The sequence below is a fragment of the Heptranchias perlo genome, chromosome 18, assembly GCF_035084215.1.
Source record: "Heptranchias perlo isolate sHepPer1 chromosome 18, sHepPer1.hap1, whole genome shotgun sequence".
Classification (NCBI taxonomy): Eukaryota; Metazoa; Chordata; class Chondrichthyes; order Hexanchiformes; family Hexanchidae; genus Heptranchias; species Heptranchias perlo.
In genome coordinates this window covers 28570565-28586871 of record NC_090342.1, presented here as the reverse complement: position 1 = coordinate 28586871, position 16307 = coordinate 28570565, and positions in this window count along the sequence as shown.

Below are 16307 nucleotides of genomic sequence, written 5' to 3'. Positions count from 1 at the left end.
ATAAGATAGTCACTAATAAATCCAATAGGGAATTCGGGAGAAACTTCTTTACCCAGGGAGTAGTTAGAATGTGGAACTCACAACTACAAGGAGTAGTTGAAGCAACTACCATAGATGCATTAAAGGGGAAGTTAGATAAACACACGAGGGCGATAGGAATAGAAGGATATGCTGATAGGGTTAGATGAAGTAGGGAGGGAGGGAAGCTCGTGTGGAGCATAAACACAGGCATGGACCTGTTGGGCTGAATGGCCTGTTTCTGACTTACATTCTATGTAATTCTATGTAAAAAAATTGACACTGAGCCAAAGAAGGAGACATTAGGACAGGTGACCAAAAACTTGGTCAAACAGGTAGGTTTTAAGGAGCGTCTTAAAGGAAGAGAGAGAGGTTTAGGGAAGGAATTCTAGAGCTTAGGACCTAGGCAGCTGATGGCACGGCTGCCAATGGTGGAGCAAAGGAAATCAGGGATGCACAAGAGGCCAGAATTGGAGGAATGCAGAGATCTCGGAGGGTTATGGGCTGGAGGAGATTCTAGAGATAGGGAGGGCCGAGGTCATGGAGGGATTTGAATACAAGGATGACAATTTGAAATTTGAGACGTTGGTGGACCGGGAGCCAATGTAGGTCAGCAAGCACAGGGGTGATGGGTGATCGGGACTTGGTACGAGTTAGGATACGAGTCGCAAAGTTTTGGATGAGTTCAAGTTTATGGAGGGTGGAAGATGGGAGGCTGGTCAGGGGAACATTGGAATAGTCAAGTCTGAAGGTAAGAAAAGCATGGATAAGGGTTTCAGCGGCAGATAGGCTGAGGCAGGGCAATATTACGGAGGTAGAGGTGGAGGAAGTAGGCAGTCTTAGTGATGGGAGGCGATCTGGGATATGAGGATGTGAAGCCTGGAACAGGTATAGCTCATTGGCGCCGTCAAGCTCCTGCCTTCCAAAGTTCATGTAGTTTTTAAGCAGTTTAACTGGAATCATTGTTAAATATAAATTGGATACCAAATGCTTTTTATTTTAAAGTCTCTTGTCATTCTGCTTACTTCTGCAGAATTGTGGTCACTTGGTTTTGGTCCCACCTTCAGGTACATTGTCATCCTAACATCCTCACATACTACAAAGGTGCAGCCTGCAATTTCCCACTGCAGAATTAATAATTTGGAGGCGTAGCACCATAGCAGACCCTTGAAAAGTATGCCATTCGATTGACTTTAGTACAGATTTCTACTTGACAAGAGATAGCAATAGTAACATTTCTATGCATTTCCGGTCTCCATATTATAAAAATGATATAGAGGCATTGGAGAGGAATCTTCCAGAATTCACTAGATTCTGGAAGGGTCCCAGCGGATTGAAAAACCACAAACATAACACCCCTATTCAAGAAGGGAGTGAGGTAGAAAGAAGATAACTATAGACCAGTTAGCCTAACATTTGTCATTGGGAAAATGCTAGAATCCATTATTAAGGAAGTAGTAGCAGGACATTTGGAGACTCATAATACAACCAAGGAGAATCAACATGGTTTTATGAAGGGGAAATCGTGTCTGACAAATTTATTAGAGTTCTTTGAGGAAGTAACGGGCAGGTTGGATAAAGGGGAACCAATGGATGCAGTATATTTGGATTTCCAAAAGGCATTCGATAAGGTGCCACATAAAAGGTTACTGCACAAGATAAGAGCTCATGGTGTTGGGGGTAATATACTGGCATGGTTAGAGGATTGGCTAACTAACAGAAAACAAAAGAGTCAGAATAAAAAGGGTCATTTTCAAAATGGCAATCTGTAACTAGTGGGGTGCCGCAGGGATGAGTGCTGGGGCCTCAACTATTTACAATATTTATCAATGACGTGGATGAAGGAACAGAGTGTCTTGTGGCCAAATTTGCTGATGATACAAAGATAGGTGGAAAAGCAAGTTGCAAGGAGGACCCAAAGTGTCTGCAAAGGGATATTGACAAGTGAAGCGAAAGGGCAAAAATTTGGCAGATGGAATATAATGTGGGAAAATGTGAAGTCAGCCACTTTGGGAGGAAAAATAAAAAAGCAAAATATTATTTGAATGGAGAAATACAACAAAATGCTGCGGTACAGAGGGATCTGGGTGTCCTCGTACATGGAACACAAAAAGTCAACGTACAGGTGCAGCAGGTAACCCGGAAGGCAAATGGAATATTGGCCTTTATTTCTAGAGGAATGGAGTACAAAAGCAGGGAAGTCATGCTACAACTGTACATGGTGCTGGTGAGACCACACTTGGAGTACTACGTACAGTTCAGGTGCCCTTATTTAAGGAAGGATATACTTGCATTGGAGGCAGTTCAGAGAAAGTTCACTAGGTTGATTCCGGGTATGGAAGGGTTGTCTTATGAGGAAAGATTGAACAGGTTGGGTCATCACTCATTGGAGTTTAGAAGAATGAGAGGAGATCTTATTGAAACATATAAGATTCTATGGGGACTCGCTAGGGTAGATGCTGAGAGGATGTTACCCCTCATGGAGGAATCTAAAACTAGGGGGCATAGTCTCAGAATAAGGGGTCGCCTGTTTAAGACGGAAATGAGGAATTTCTTCCCCCAGATGGTCATGAATCTTTGGAATTCTTTACCTCAAAAACCGTGGAGGCCAAGTCATTGAATACATTCAAGGCTGAGTTAGACAAATTTTTGATCAGCAAGGGAGTCAAAGGATATGGGGAAAAGGCGGGATAGTGGAGTTGAGGTAAAAATCAGATCAGCCATGATCTCATTAAATGGCGCAGACTCAAAGGGCCAAATGGCCGACTCCTGCTCCCATCTCTTATGGTCTTATGGTGCAAAAAAGATTCACAAGGATGATACCAGAACTCAGAGGATATCTTTACCAGGAAAGGCTGAACAGACTGGGACTCTTTTCTCTAGAAAAGAGAAGGCTGAGGGGTGACCTGATAGGGGTCTTTAAGATAATAATAGGGTTTGATAGAGTAGATGTGCAGAAAATGTTTCCACGTGTGGGCGAGTCCAAAACTAGAGGTCATCAATATAAGATAGTCACTAATGAATCCAATAGGGAATTCAGGAGAAACTTCTTTACCCAAAGAGTGGTAAGAATGTGGAACGTGCTACCACAAGGAGTAGTTGAAGCAAATAAAATAGATGCATTTGAGGGAAAGCTAGATAAGCACATGAGGGAGAAAGGAATAGAAGGGTATCCTGATAGGGTGAGATGAAGTAGGGAGAGGGGAGGCTTGTGTGGAGCATAAATGCTGGCATAGACAAGTTGGGCTGAATGGCCTGTTTCTGTACTGTAGTTTCGATGTAATTCGATGTAACATTTGGTGTCAAAATTGCTGTTTAGATTCTATATTGAAAGAGTATTCTCCTGCACTTTGCTTTCTCTTAATTTAAAAAAAATCCTGGGTGCTTTAGGTTTCCTGTTTTATTTTTAGTTTGTTTATTTTTTATTTTTAAGGACTGTTTAGTGTTTCTCTTAATTTCCTGTATTCAGTTTGGCATAAAATGTTAAAACTAAATTACACTTCTGGACCTTAAGGTATGTTTACTTATGAGTATAAAAACATTTAGGTTTCCCCTTGAGGACCTTCCTGGGCACAAGAATGAAGACAAGTATAATACAAATAACATAAATTGAATTTAATCTTTCTTAGGCTATGAGGTTGACAAGAGGGAATTGATAATAGCAGGTTGTCAATGGGAATTACAGCTCCCACAAGGCTTGATGTCACAAAAAATTTGGCAGATATTCAGGAAGGCAGGTAACTGGAGTGTGGATAACCAAGATTCCATGGTAGCGCATTGTTAAGGTTTTAATTCAGTAAGACTTCAAACATTCAAATCACTAAACCAATAACTTTGAATTTAGTCTAGATGAAAAGTTATTGATACTAAATCCAGGAATTTGTTGACAACACTTTATTTTCTTTTGTCCCTCGCTCTAATTCCTCTGCTTTGTTGTTTTTCTTTTTATTCTCTCGTATACAAATGTGAACATGCCAAGAAAATTGTTCTTTGTTTCCTTGGTTTGTTTACTTGTGCGCTAATTGAGATTACACTGTAATATGTATACTATATGTATATATATTATATATATATATGTTTACTCCACATTTTTGTTACGTGGGCCCTTTCTGTTCAATATTTCATGATTAAAATTTGCTTTGTTATTATTGTACTTTTTTACATTTTTGACATTGCCGCATTGGTAAAAGAATAAATACTGTACTTTAACTGAAACTGTCTGAACAAAGCCAACAATAAACACCAAGGGATAGAGTTTCCACTAGATTGCACTGGTTTTATCAACACAATCCGCCTGAACCAGCGCAAAAGATTGAGGAAAATCGATTTACGCTGGGCATAAATTATGTCCAGCGTAATTAGAGTTTCTGTGATCCTTTGCGCTGGTTCAAAAATCATTGTGCTGAAGCCAGCCCCGCCCACAAAACTGGCCATGCCCCCAGATCGAAATAACAAGGACGGTGAGTTTCCACCGATTGCAGCTGTTCGAGGAAGGTTTTCAAATTAAACTAGTTTTCTTAGGCGTACGAGCACTAGTAGGCACGTTTTAAATGTTTTTACATATTAAAAAATATTTAATTTACTAACAAATTGATTAGTGTACACCAATGAAAGTAATGAATGGTTCAATAAGTCATTTTCAGTGATTTAAAATCATGTTACTCACAGGTGGAGGACTAGACACTTATTAAAATGCTTATTTTTTGTGATTAATAAAACTGCATTAGGTCACCACTCTTAAATACACCAATGAATATTTTTTATTGCAAAGGAAAAAAAACTATTACACTCTATCAAGCTGCCAGATTGCACTGGTTCATAGAAGATTATATGTTTGTGATTATGCAAATATGTTTTAGCAGAAACGTGAACTGTAAACCAACAGGCGCAATTTTCAGGTGCATTTTGTGCCCATTTACTGATTGTGCCCAAAGTGGAAACTCTACCCCCAACTGATTTTCATTTAACTGTCAATAACATTGCTTTTATGCCGTTCTGTGTCTTCAATTTGGTATTACAAGCCTAAAGAACATCAAAAGCAGACACCTTTTTTCCAAGGTATATTATTAATGGTATGTGCCTTTAAAACTATTAGGAACATAGTTACAGGAGTAGGCCATTTAGCCCCTTGAGCCTGTTCCACCATTCAACGAGATCATGGCTGATCTGTGACCTAACTCCATATACCAGCCTTAGCCCCATATCCCTTAATACCTTTGGTTAACAAAAATCTATCAATTTCAGATTTAAAATGAACAATTGAGCTAGCATCAACTGCCATTTGTGGAAGAGAGTTCCAAACTTCTACCACCCTTTGTGTGTAGAAGTGTTTCCCAACTTTACTTCTGAAAGTCCCAGCTCTAATTTTTAGGCTATGTCCCCGAGTCCTAGACTCCCCAACCAGCGGAAATAGTTTCTCTCTATCCACCCTACCAGTACTCCTTAATATCTTGAAAACTTCGATCAAATCACCCCTTCATTTTATAAATTCCAGGGAATATAACCCTAGTTTGTGTAATCTCTCCTCATAATTTAACCCTTGGAGTCCAGGTATCATTCTAGTAAATCTATGCTGCACTCTCTCCAAGGCCAATATATCATTCCTAAGATGCGGTGCCCGGAACTGAACGCAGTATCCCAGTTATGATCAAACCAGAGCTTTGTATAGCTGTAGCATAACTTCTATCCCCTTGTATTCTAGTCCTCTAGATATAAAGGCCAGCATTCCTTTAGCCTTTTTGATTATTTTCTGTACCTGTCCATGATATTTTAATGATCTATGTACATGGACCCCTAAGTCTCTTTGGATCTCCATTGTTTTGAGCTTTTCACTACTTAGAAAGCACTCTGATATATCCTATTTAGGTCCAAAGTGGATGACCTCACACTTGCCTACATCGAAATCAATTTGTCACAGTTTTGCCCATTAATCTATTAATTCCTCTCCAAGTCACACACCATCCTGACTTGGAAATATATCGCCGTTCCTTCATCATCGCTGGGTCAAAATCCTGGAACTCCCTAACAGCACTGTGGGAGAACCTTCACCACACGGACTGCAGCGGTTCAAGAAGGCGGCTCACCACCACCTTCTCAAGGGCAATTAGGGATGGGCAATGAATGCTGGCCTCGCCAGTGACGCCCACATCCCATGAACGAATAAGAAAAATATATATTCGTAATTTTATACTTCGATCTACACTGCTTGCAATGCTGCCTATGTTTGTGTCATCGACAAACTTGGATATGTGGCTCTCTATCCTGTCATCTAAGTCGTTAATAAATACAGTGAACAGTTGAGGCCCCAACACAGATCCCTGTGGGACACCACTAGTCACATCCTGCCAATTTGAGTAGCTGCCCATTATCCCTACCCTCTGTCTCCTGTCGCTCAGCCAATTTCCTAACCGGTCAATAATTTGCCATCAATTCCATGAGCTTTGACTTTAGCTGACAGTCTCTTATGAGGGACTTTATTGAATGCCTTCTGGAAGTCCATATAAACAACATCCCTAGGCATTCCCCTGTCCACTACTTTAATCACTTCTTCAAAATATTCAATAATGTTCGTCAGGCATGACCTACCCTTTACACATCCATGCTGGCTCTCTGATCAGCTGAAAATTTCAGTTACTCTATCCTTAATTATAAACTAGTAATTTCCCGACAACAGATATTAGGCTAACTGGTCTATAATTCCCTGGCTCCCCCCTCTCACCGTCCTTAAATAGCGGAGTGACGTGTAATTTTCCAATCTAAAGGAACAGTTCCTGAATCAAGAGAACTTTGGAAGATTATAGTTAGGACTTATGCAATGTTCTCACCTACTTCCTTTAAAATCCAGAGATGGAAACCATCTGGTCCTTGGGATGTGTCACTCTTTAGTGCTATTATTTTCTTTATTACTGCTAATTTGCTTACATTGATCATGATGAGTCCCGGTCCCTGATTCAAAATTAGTTTCTTTGAGGTGTCCAGCCTGTTATCCTCTTCCTCTACTGTAAATACTGATGTAAAGTAATTATTTAACATGTCTGCCATTTCCTTATTTTCATTTACAATCTCCCCATTATCAGTTTTTAAGGGGCCCACATAGCCCTTGACCACCCTCTTTTTCCTAATATAATTGTAAAAATGTTTTGATTTTGATATCCATTGCAAGTTTCTTTTCATACTCCCTCTTTGTAGCTCTTATCATCAGTTTTGTCACCCTTTGCTGTTCTTTGTATCTCTCCCAGTCACCAGGTTCTGTGCAATTTTTTGCATTTTTGTATGCTTTTTCTTTTGGTTTTATGTTGTCCCTTACCTTTTTTTGTCGTCCATGGCTGCTTTTTTGGCAAGTGGAGTTCTTGCCCCTAAGGGGTATAAACTGGTTCTGTATCACATTAAATACTTTTTTGAACACCTCTCACTGATCTTCTGTCATTTTACCCATTAACAGATTTGCCTAGTTTACTATGGACAGTCTCTGTTTCATCCCATTGAAGTTTGCCTCTCCTAAATTTAGAATTTTAGTAGCTATTATGGGTTTCTCCCTTTCAAACACAATGTTGAACTCGATCATATTACGATCGCTATTAGATAAATGTTCATGCACCGTTAGGCTGTTAACTAAATCTGGCACATTACTCATTATTAAATCTAATATGGCCTACCCCCTTGTTGGTTCTAGGACATATTTTTGTAGAAAGCTGTCCTGAACACACTGATATGAGCTTGTCTGCTTATCCCAATCGATATGAAAGTCAACCCCCCCCCCCCACATTAAACATGCTCTGCCTTTGCTGCATGCTTGTCTAATCTCTGCATTTATACATTCTGTCACTTGACAGATGCTTCCAGGGGGCCTATACACAACTCCCAGTGGTCTTAAATCCTTTCCTAGTTCTTAATTCTACCCATAAAGTCTCCACTGCCTACTTACCTCTCGTTATATCCTCTCTTATCATTGAAGTAATTTCATCCTTAATCATTAAGGCTACTCCTCCCCTAGTACCAGTTTCCCTATTCTTCCTATAGATCTTATAACCTGGTATATTCAGTTCCCAGTCCTGATTGTCCTGCAGCCATGCCTCAGTTTTGGCTACCATGTCATACCCTCTAAATTGAACTTGCGCCTGCAATTCATTCAATTTGTTCCTTATACTCCGTGCGTTTGTATAAAGAACGGTTATTTGGGTCGCACACCCTAACCTGTCCTTCTGCTCTAATGTTGCTTTTCTCACACATTTCTTATTTCTCTTTCCTAATTTAATTACTTTACATCTTTTAGTTTTCCCTCTACCTGTAGTGCCTAAGGATAATTTCTGACTATCACTCTACTCTCTTCCTTTTCATTTGTTATGGAATGATTATTGATACTACCTTTTCCACCTGAATCCTCTTCCCCCCTCCCCATTTACTAGTTTAAAGTCCTTGCGACCGCCCTATTTATCCTTTCCACTAGGACCCTAGCCCTATTGCAAGGTTGGCTTTAGATTGTTCCTTCAAAAAATGTGACCTTATGCAGTGGATTATTTTATATATTTATTTTCACCTGGCATAACGGAATATACCACCAGTGTTATTTTTACACTGGTTACTTTTTGTTCCCATCCCTCCTCTTCACAATGTTGACTTCCTCATGAGGAAAGGTTCCAAAGACTGCCTCCAGTACCTCATCTAATTCATTGGATAGCATGTGTATTTTATTCCCATTCCTGGACCAGCTGCACTGAAATCAATTGTAGTGACTCCACCACTGCCTTGGTTAAAATCAACTGACTCAGCACAGACCAGGAATTGAACCTGGACTAAAATAAAAATGGAAAATGCTGGAAATACAAGTTAGATTAGTCAACACCTGCAAAGAGAAAGGACAGGTTATAGACATTTGGGTGGGTAACCCACCACCAGTCAATGATCTCTCTCTACAGATGCTGACTTATAACCTGCTTAGTATTTCCAGCATTTTCTATTTTTCTTTCAGATTTGCATTATTTGTAGTTTTTTCTTTTTACCTTTCTGGACTGTATGACTCAGTTGCTCACCATATGAATCCACTGAAGCATTGGGGAAGCCTTTTTAATAGTGTCATCCCTGTTGAGAACATATTTGGTATTGTGACAAATATTTTTGACTTCTGTATATTGCCATTATGTTTGATGGTTTTGAACTGTTTTATTCTGTAATCTACACATTCATTAATGATCTACACCCAATAACAAATGATGAAAAACATAGTTACTGGTTGTCTAAAAGTGAGAATCTGATGTCTCATCTTATTTGAGTACAGGATATGATGCCTGAATATAATTATCTAATCAGGTTTGTTCATATTTCACAAATTTCTGTGTTGCGCTTTATGCAAGGGAATTAAAGAGCTAATTACCTGTCAAATCTGAGAAAATATGAGAGATGATTAGCAATGTTGAAATATCCTAGTATAGATTGGTAAGCCAATGAGTAGCTTGGGAAGTGGCTTGGTGTAAGTGAGATGCCACCAGAAAACAATTGAAGCAGAAACTGATTTACAATTTGGTCCATAGTTTGCAACTGGTGTCCACAGTCAAATTGCACAATGTCTCTCATCTCCCAGAGGTGTAAGAAATTACCATATCTGCCATGCCAGTAGTGCAATACGGACCATTGTTTCTGGGGTAGGTTGAAGCCTGGGGGTTCTTTAGTGGAGAGTTTGTTTTGGATATTAGCATTGACCCAGACTCTTTCTGGTGTGTCTCAGGATTAAATGAGAACGCTTTAAGAGCATTAGCCCGATCCCAAATAAGCTTGCAAAATTTCAGGCATGTCTTCTGGAGGACCTCATGAATTGCTAAGTTCATGTTGGCCATAATTCAATTGTACTGACAAGCTGTATGCTTTTTAAAGTATATTTTAATGTAAGTTTGCCATAATATAATCATCCTTTTGTAAAGCAAGTTGATACTTTGTTACAGTAAAGTTAGTTGATCATCTAACACAGCAAAAAAGCAATACGGTTAGTTCCAGTTCTGAAACTTTCTCTGCATATTTATTTTGACTTTACACATTACAGAGTAAAATACTTACATTGTCCATTTTGGACCAAACATTTTTAACAAAAGTTAATTTTTTAAAACATTTTTATATTTGGCTATCTTTGTCAATTTACAATAATTACAAGTACATTTTGAACTTTACTTACGGTTCCCTATTATAGTCTTAGATCACTGACACCAATATACCCATATGTGTTCTTTTATTTAAATGGTTTTTCAGCCATTCAGGAGACAAATCTTTGAAATTTGACCTGGCACATCATCAGAATTATCAGATCAAACTTTATTCTGTTTTTCAGAAACAAAGCATTTGATAAAATAATTGACCAGCAGTCCAGACAAGTATATGCACAGAAAAGAGTGATCTCAGTGACAGCCTGTAGGTTAATTATATATTTCAAAAATATGAAACTCAACTAAATATTAATCTTTAATACGGAGGTGTAGGTAGGAATTCTGGGTTGCTTCTGAGTATTTTTAATGGTGGTATCTAATTATAAAAGGAATTACAGTTATACGGATAAGTATAGACTTATATGATTACTTTAGAGCAGAGAATTTGTATTTTAGAGTCATGTTCATGCCCTGCAGAAAGACATGGGGACATGAAGAAAAAGTTCAAATGAAAACTATCATTCCCTTCACCTCAGCAGTAGTAAAGGAATAGGTTCGTTGTCAACATTTATCTTCAATCTGTAGGATAGTCCTGCCTTTTATTGGGTATGTATACTGTGGATTGATTGATTAGCTGTAATCTATAGATGATAATTTTGACTCACTGCAAGCCCATTTGCCAGTTTTTCACCCCTCCCCTCGCTTTTAGCTTAATTGTACTGTTAATAATGATGGCTGGTTGGCCAATATGGTCCAATCAATCATATTTGAGATATTCAGATCAACTTTGTTTTGTGCCCTGTGCTTTTCATCTTTGAAAAACCTCTAATGTCCGTCAATCTCATGTTATACTCCTTACAACAGGAATTATGTTGTAGAAGTAACCATTTCTACTTTTACGTCATTGTCATTCACAATGTCAGGATTTGGTGCCATTTCATTCCACATTAAACAGGGCAGCAAACCTGCACGGTCATATTCTCTGAAGCTATAAGATACAGCCAAAAAGGTTGCCTGATTAAAAGAAAAACTATGTAATAATCAGGGACTCGTAATGACATCATAAATGATGACAACAAAGTTGTGGTTTTATCATGTTAACCATAAGATTAAATTAGCCTTTTATTTGCTTTTCTGCATACATTCCTTGGTCTTAATAAAAAACATTAATGTTAATTAAAAGCCCAACTGAAATGATTTATGAGCAGAACAAAATATTCTGTTATCATTGCAAAATAAAGAACTTGCATGTATATAGCACTTTTCACAACCTCAACATGCCCCAAAACATTTCACAACCAATGAAGTACTTTTGAAGTGTAATCATTGCTGTCATGTGGGGAAATGCGACAGCCAATTTTCGTTCAGCAAGGTCCGACAAACAGCAACGAGATAAGTGACCAGATAATCTGTTGGTTGAGGGATAAATGTTCGCCAGGACACCGGGAGAAATCCCCTGTTTTTCAAATAGTGTCACAGAATATTTTATGCCCACCTGAGAGCAGACAGAACCTCAGTTTAATGCCTCATCCAGAAAACCACATCTCTGACAATGTACCACTCCCTCAGTACTGCACTGAAGTGTCAGTCCAGATTATGTGCTCAAGTCTCTAGGATGGGACCTTCTGACCCAGAGGTAAGTGTGCTACCAGTGAGCCAAGGAATAGCAATTATGACATGATTGACAGAATTGTAATTCAAAAAATGTTACAATTCTAAATGACAGAACGATAAGGAAATTCATAATCTTGTACACATTATAAAGAGGGTATATGTAATAATGGATCAGGAAGCAAGCCATTGTTAATTTTTTTAAAAAAAAAGACACATTCAACCACCTAATTTAATCATTTTGAGAACTTCAGATAATCTTTTAGGTCATTAAAAATAATGGAAATTTACCAGTTACACATATAGTATTTGTTAGCAGATTCATCAGCTGAGATGATTTCAGCAGTCTAACTCCTGAAACAAACCTACACAGAAATCTTGGTCCATTATTCTTGCAAACATTGTAAAAGTTCTTTCCAGTTTATTGTTGAGTTGGCCTCCCTACAGCGGCACAGCTAAGTGATAACTCAGCACACTAAGATCAAAGGCCCGATATTAGGAGGGAGGCAGGTTGGCAGCAGGGGGGGGGGTCGACTGGACGCGTGGGTAACGCGCCCAGTAAAATCGGTGGGTTTGGCATGCGATCGTAAGTAAATTGAAGCCACTTACCTTGGCTTCCGGGTTTTGTGCTGGAAAACTGCACAGCGGGCGGACTGCGCACCCGCATCATAGGGCTCCTCCAGCTGACAGCCAATATAAAGGGGCAGTCCTCCACTGACTGATGCTGCAGAAAATAGGCAAAATTACAGCATGGAGCAGCCCAGGGGGAAGGCTGCTTCCAGGTTCAATGATGCCTCACTCCAGGTCCTACTGGATGGGGTGAGGAGGAGGAGGAGGGGGGAGATCTTCCACCCGACGGTCGGGAGGAAGTGGCCTGCCTCTGCCACCACGAAAGCCTGGCTCGAGGTGGCAGAGGAGGTCATCAGCACCACGAACATATCACGCACCTGCACACAGTGCAGGAGGCGCTTCAATGATCTAATCAGGTCAGCTGAAGTGAGTACTCTTACTCATTCCCCTACACTCTATCTGCCACATCACCGCCCCCAACTCACATCTCCTTCTGCACTGCCAACACTACTCTATCACATCACTCCTCACACCCACTGAACTCTCATCCTCATCCTACCTGCACTTCCTCACCTCCCCAGTACTCATCCCACCACTACCACTCAACCCAATCCTCATACAATCTCATGGCTCTGTCTCATACTCACCCTCTCAAAGCAACTGTTTCACGGTCAGCCTCACCCAACCTGCCACTACCTGTGCTGCAGCCACAGGGCATGCATTACGTATGTGTAGTAGGAAGCGTAAGGCAAACGTGTCGTTAGCATGAAGGGGATGCACAAGAGTGTTTGAGGGTTTGTCATGGTTTTTACTTATATTTGATTTCTGATCAACTCACATTACATATTATATTGTCACCACTACTGCCACGTCTTGGCCATTCTTGACTGACTTGTGCAATAAGGCCCTTTCATGAGGTTCTCCATGAACACCCTTGATGCTACCCATTGGGTCACCCTACAGTGGGTGTGTATGTGTAGTTGCACGACTACTTTGTGCAGGTGCCTGTTGCGCAGCACTGTGTTGTGTAGCTCCACGTGGCGGAGGTGGACGGCATGCCTGGCGAGGCTGGTGCTGTTGCTCGTCCTCCAATGGAGTGATAAATGCAGCTTTGGAAACCCCCTCCCCCCCAATCCTGACGGTGTGAGTGTGAGGGGGTCCGCAAAGTAGATAAATGTGTTTGCTCAGCAGAGTTTAGGGTATGATGTAATAATTTGGAGTGTGTGGAGACAACGGTGTGGCAGGCAAAACTTTGTCTGAGGTGACAGAGTGCCCTGCTGCAATGAATGAGGTATTCCCCCCAACTGTCAAGGAATCCTCTGCATCTCCCAATGGCTGCTGACTGAAACACGTCTGCAACAACAGCATGGGAAACACGCTGAGGAGAGTCCAAAATCACATCCCTGCTAAAATCTCTTCCCAATGAGGTCTGTCAACGACCTCAAGTACCTCCCTAACTATCTAAACTGTCATCCCGCTGGCTTTACTTGCCGGTGGGAGTCCGCACGCGTCAGTGGGGAACCTGGAAGTGGGCGGGTTGGAGCCGGCCTCCGGACCCGCTCTGGGATTCCCCAATTTTAGGAACCCCCCACCCCCGCCACGAACGCACCTGCTCGGCCATCCTAAAATTGACCCCCAACAATTCAATGGAGTGTGATCAAGCCTAACAGCATTCCAGCATTCGACCAGAGTCTCATGATCTTCCAGTCTCAGTATTGTGATCTTATATCTGTATGAAGTGTGATTGTACCATTAATTTCTCTTGCTTTATCTGGCTGAAGACTGAAAACAAAAGAATGCTATGAAGGCAGGGTTATGCCAGTCTCCATAGCAGCAGTGAAAGTACTCTATTAAAACTATTAGTTGTATACAAGCACTTGCATTTATACAGTACCTTTAACACAGAAAACATCTCAAGGTGTTTTACGCAAGGAGAGGAAAAAATAGGTAAGTGAAAGAACAGACAAGGGGCTATGCTGCATTAGTTAGGTGATGTTACTGAAAGCTTGGCCAGAAATATGGGTTTTGGACGTCTTTAAAGGTGTAGAGGCAGAGAGATTTAGAAGGGAGTTCTAAAGGTGGGGCTGAGATAATTGAAGGTCTGCTACTAATAGTGGGGTAAAGGGAAGGATAGGAAGCACATAAGACCAGCATTGGAGGACTAAAGGATGCAGGAGGGAACGTAAAGTGATGGAGGTTGCAGAAATAGCTTGGGGTGAAGCCATGGAGAAAACTGAAGACAAGAACTATAAATTTAATAAATTAAATATAGATCAGTGAGGATGCGAGTGAAGGGTGAGTAGCACTTCTGTAGGACATGATGCGAGCAGCTGGGTTTGGAGTTTATGAAGGGTGGAAGATAGGAGGCTGGTAAAGACGACATTTCAGAAATTGGGTCTAAAGGTGATAAAAGTGTGATAGGGGTTTCAGGAGCTGTGGGGGTGAGGTACGAACAGCTGCGGGCGATGTTGTGAGATGGAAATAAGTGGTCTTGGTGAAGGGATAGGATGTTGGGTTTGAAGCTCAGCTTTAGATCGGAAAGAATGCCAATGGTTTACACGGTCTGATTGAGTCTGAGAAACTGACCAGGGAGGGAGATAGAAGGATGGAAGGAAGGGAACAGAATCAGTTGCAAGGGAGTGAAGTTTAGATGGTGCCAAAAACAATGGCCTTCCCGATATTTAGTTGGAGGAAAGTTTTAACAAATGTTTTCATCTCCATAGTTTTCTCTTGTTCTCTAGTCGGAGTAAGCAACAAAAAAACACTTGCAATTCCCAGAGCTAGGCAAGATGTGAAAAGGGGAAGAAAAATGCAGAAGACAGAAAAAGAATGGAACAAGGCAAAAAGACATGGAAAAGAGTTTGAATGATCATTTATCAGTGCCACCATTACACTACACTGAAGTAATGCATTATTAGCTCTACTTTGCAGTAGTGAAAGCCATATTTTGACTGCTGTTCACGTTAGGTTGGAGAAAGCAAAGCTCCTCACGTGTACTCAAATGCTTACATGTAGTAAAGATGTGGAGATGCCGGTGATGGACTGGGGTTGACAATTGTAAACAATTTTACAACACCAAGTTATAGTCCAGCAATTTTATTTTAAATTCACAAGCTTGTGAATTTAAAATAAAATTGCTGGACTATAACTTGGTGTTGTAAAATTGTTTACATGTAGTAAAGCTCATAGAGTGGTTTTTAATGATTGAAAAGAGTTGACTCTCTCGTTAGCTACTTTCCAGCATTAAAATGTGAACTGTGTTACAGCAGACCACTGCAGTTTTTAAACTTTATATGCTTACTTTTTTTGCAGGAATGCACCTTTCTGCTGTAGCTGAGGCCCATCTTTGCTGGTATAAGACGAACTTTTTCACTTGATTTCTGATAACATGACTGGTTCAAAGCATTTCTTCCTTTAGTTGCCAGGAGATTAAATTTGGTTAATCAAACAATTCAAGAAAACTAGTGACTTGGCATGGCCATATCAATGGTAAAAGGACAGCAAACTCAGATTAAAGCACATAGGCCATCCCCTGTGACAAATAGAGCTAGTAACTTTAAACATGTTTGTTTTTCGTGCAAGTTAATACTTCAGGTATAGACCCCTTCCTGACTGAATATCTCACAACTAGGATTTGTCCAGTATTGAGTGTCCTGGATGTATCATTCCAGCACCTTACTAGTACCCTTTCTAAAATAAGAAAAATGTCTTTCTCTCAAAAGTTTAATTCTGTACTATGAAATTGTAATATAACCTATATTTGAAAGACTGTACTTCAAGAGTTTTAACGCCAAGGATCAATTTCATAATTGTCCCTACTTCAGAGTTAGTAAGATTTTTTAAAAATTGATCAGCGTAATTAGAAATGTGCTTAATACCCATCTTATTAGTTTGACTGTATGTTAGCTAAGGACTGCATAAAGATAACCTGAAAGATTTGTCAGCTGTACATGACCTAAATTCATCAGTAAATGGTTA